The sequence below is a fragment of the Elephantulus edwardii genome, unplaced genomic scaffold (assembly GCF_000299155.1).
Source record: "Elephantulus edwardii isolate Elephantulus edwardi_28Jun2011 unplaced genomic scaffold, EleEdw1.0 scaffold00051, whole genome shotgun sequence".
NCBI lineage: Eukaryota > Metazoa > Chordata > Mammalia > Macroscelidea > Macroscelididae > Elephantulus > Elephantulus edwardii.
In genome coordinates this window covers 15,131,690-15,135,627 of record NW_006399801.1, presented here as the reverse complement: position 1 = coordinate 15,135,627, position 3,938 = coordinate 15,131,690, and the positions used below count along the sequence as shown (strand labels likewise).

At 38.6% G+C, this 3,938-nt stretch overlaps 1 pseudogene; it reads right to left on the bottom strand.

Annotated features, from left to right (window-relative positions):
* Positions 1-1,056: 1,056 nt before the first annotated feature.
* LOC102855894 overlaps positions 1,057-3,938 on the bottom strand; it is a 21,074-nt pseudogene continuing 18,192 nt past the window's right edge.

Below are 3,938 nucleotides of genomic sequence, written 5' to 3'. Positions count from 1 at the left end.
TCAGTCCTTAGAGAAGGACGTCATGCTTGGGAGGGTGGAGGGACAGTGCAGGAGAGGAAGACCCTCCATGAAATGGATTGATTCAGTCACTGGAGAAATGGGGATAGGCATATTGTCAGAGACAATAAGATTGACAAAGGATAGAACAGGGTTTAGGGCTGTTGTACATAGGGTCACTATAAGTCGCAGACAACTCAACGGCACATAACAACAACAACAACAACTACTAAGCCTAAAAAAAATAAAAGGATATCATCCATAAAGGGAGCGAATGGTCACTACAAAAACAGAGAAGGAAGATAAGAGCAAAATGACTGTCAGAAGAGAGAACAAAGTTAGGATTTACTAAAATGCTGTAAATTAAGAAAGACCTTTTCAGTTTTACTTATGGACTTTGCTCTACCTCTAAGAAAAGCAAAACTTCTAAGCAGGACTTTGTTGATTTTTTTTTAAATCAAAGACTATTTATCTTTCATTAAAGACAACAAAAGAATTTACTATGTAACTGCCACTAATAGTTTCTTACCTACTCACAAGTTTTTACATAAATATATAAAATCCTTTAATATCAATATCCTCAAGTTTCTCTTTTAAAAACAGATAAATTTATTATGTCACATTACCAGTAATAACGCACAGCTGTGAAGACTTAAATATCACTGTTTTATAGATGTACTCAAGATATAGTCAGGGCAGTAGACACAGTAGCACTTTTTTCTTTATAGTTATTTGCTTCACAATCTAGGTTTTCAAAAATCTTGATTTACAATTGAAAATGGCCAAATGTATGAAGCACAAATATAAGAGCACATCCTTCTCAGGTCACAAGCAGGAACTAGTTCAAAGAACAGTAAAAGTTCAGATATAAGCCATTGTAAAAATTATTCTTCAACAATGATACTCCAACTGACAGAAGGGGAATGAGTATTAATTTAACTGAACAGACAGACTCTGGGCCTAATTCTGGCAGACTGCAGTCTGAGGAACTCTGCTGAGGAGGTTTCATTCTTGTCTTTAATAATCTTTTACAGATGATTAAGTAAAAATGAGGCTTCATTAAAGTGGCGAACAGTCTTTCTGCTTTTCATTTTTTCCTCCAGCCACGTTGTCGCTAACACCAATAGCACCCTCTATATCATTGTCCCCAGTATCTTATCACGAGCATTTCTTATTTTCTCCATGTTCTCTTAAGTCCATTTGGGCAAATCTTTGCGCTTCTGTCACACAGTCTGTCAGCATTACAACCTCTTTATCTTGTGTTGGAAAGACAGTCAGGCAGTTTCTTCCCAAGTAAGTGTTCTATGCACTGGAAGAGTTCTACATCACACTGTGTGACAGAGGTGATAGACTTTTCAGAGTGTCCAGCTCCAGCTGTTCTATCTACTCGGTGGATGTAATCCTTGGAATGGGCAGGAATGTCAACATTGACTACTACATCCTCATGAGAAATTCCTAAACCTTGGCTTGCAACATCATTTGTTAGAAGAATGGAACAAGCTTTTGCCTTCAATTTGTTAAGGGATCCTAGATGCTTAGTTTAGGAACCTCTGGTGGTCTGGTGGTAAGAAGCTATGTTATGATCCCAAAGGCATGGGATTCAAGTTCACCAGCTGCTCTATGGGAGAAACCTGGACAATCTCCTCCTGTGCGAATAACTCCCTCTGAAAACCTGCTGTAGGGTCAGCTATGGGTTTGGTTCCAACTCAATGGTACACAACAACAGATGCTTAATCTGGCTTATATGTCCATGGAAGAAAATGGTAGTGAATCCATGATTTCAAAGTAGCAAAGCTGTTTTCTGAATATTGTCACAAGTGCTAAAGAATATCATAAAAGATTTTCTAGTCAATTCATTTAGAATATAAAGCAGGGAGATATCCCTGACTCTAATGCCAACATGCTCTAAAGGGACTAGAAAGATAATATTGCTCCAGTTTTTCCAATGTCTGGTATATAGAGGAAACTGTATATTTCACAGATTTTTCAGAGCTTTTCGCTGAAGTTTCTACCTCTTCTTGGTCAGAGTGGTAGAGAAGAGAAATGTTTTCTTATCTTGGGGAATTACTTTGAGGATGTTATCAAGCTCTGTCTCAAAAATTCATATTCACTATTTAGTCTGCTACATCTAATACCAAGCTTGGAAGGAGGAGTGGCATCCACTTCTATAATAGCTTGCCTCCAGAAACCCTATGAACTTGGAGAGAGGATGAAAGACACCTGGCGTCGAGGACTCTCCTTCATAGGGTCGCTATGAGTCGTCTGCGACTCGACAGCACTTAACAACAACATCTATAACCAAGTATTTAAGAGCTCTTAAGTTGAAACCTTGTGTATTTTCCAAAATGATCAAACAGTCCACCTTAAGTTGCTATCACTTCATCTGGTTTTTAAGCCAGGGTCAGAGACTGAGACACTGAATCAATTCCACCTACAATCAGCACTTTGTATTCCAAAAGAGGACCCCAGAGCTTCCAATTGTTCTGAGATCTGAAAGGCCAGCTCAGAGTGGGGGTGAGTACCAGGGCAAACAAACACTGGGGCTGACAGAATAGACAAAGCAAAGGCCCTCATTTTTTTTAGAACTAATTTCTGCTAGCCCAGTGATATCACAACCTTGCAAGATCAGAGGAATAGCTTCAATCTGGATCTTGGTGGGCTTTGTCTTTCAGCTTGTCTCAGGCTTCACACCCAAGTCCTTAAAGGTTTTTGTTTTCTCCACCATTGCTGCCTGGAGTTCTGCAGTCATTCACAGGGTTTTTGAGGGTTTATTATTTCAGGAGTGTATAGGCAGTGAGTGATTCTTAGTGTCTTACTATGGAGGTTTTTCTGAACTCTGTCCCCTTTTAAGTCACCCTCAAATATTTGAACTATCTGCAGGAAAGCTTCCAGAACTACAGCAATACACAAGCCACTGTAGTACAGCAAACTGACAGACAGATAATGGAAGGAGTAAAGAAGATATAACTTTACCTATCAGTTTAGTGAGCAAAGTTAACATAACCATTTCATACACTATCTCACCCCTCCAGATGATATAAAAGGCATTTTCAACTATGTGTGGTAAATTGGTCAAATAAATAAACAGAGGAAAACATCAGATAAAACCAAGTTGAGGGCTATTCCACAAAATACCTAGCCAGCAATCCTCAAAACTCATGGTTATAAAATAAATGAAAATTAAAAATTGTTATAATCAGATAGTCTTAAGAAGCCATGATAACTAAACTCTTTGTGGTACCTCGGATTGGATCCAGACATTGAATAAGATGAGTATTAGTGTAAAAATCTGTGAAGTCTAAATGAAGAGTTATTTGATACTAAAAATCTCTGGTGGTCTAGTGGCAAGAAGCTGTGCTGCAATCCCAAAGGGCACGTGGTTCAAGGGCACCAGCTGCTCCAGAGGTGAAGAATGGGTAATCTCCTCCTATGCAATTAACTGCCTCTGAAAACCCATTGGAGGGTCAATGATGAGTTAGTTCCACACCTACAGTATGCAGTAACAATGATGTACCAATGGGTTTGGTTTTGCTTTTTGTAATTGTGCCACTACAATATAAACTGTTAATACTAGAGAAAACTAAATGAAGAACTCTCTGTACAATGTTTGCAACTTTTATGTAAATCAAAACTTTTCCAAACAAGATTTGATTTTGTTTCTTAATGTACACGCTTAATTCCAATTATGAAGGACTCCCCCTTCTTAGCAGACCAGTGCTCCCATATAAAAGCATAACCATGTATACAAGCTGACTAAGTTTGAGGTACCAGATCCCAGAGAGAAGAAAGTCCATTGAAGAAGTCCAACTTTTCACATGAAGTGTTTTCCTTTAGGGTATAAATTAATCTCTGTGTGGGCTGAAACGCCAGCAGAGCTTTATGAAATCTCATATTGCTGGGCGACAGAAACGTTGGAGTTTGTGGATACGAAAGTCACCAGG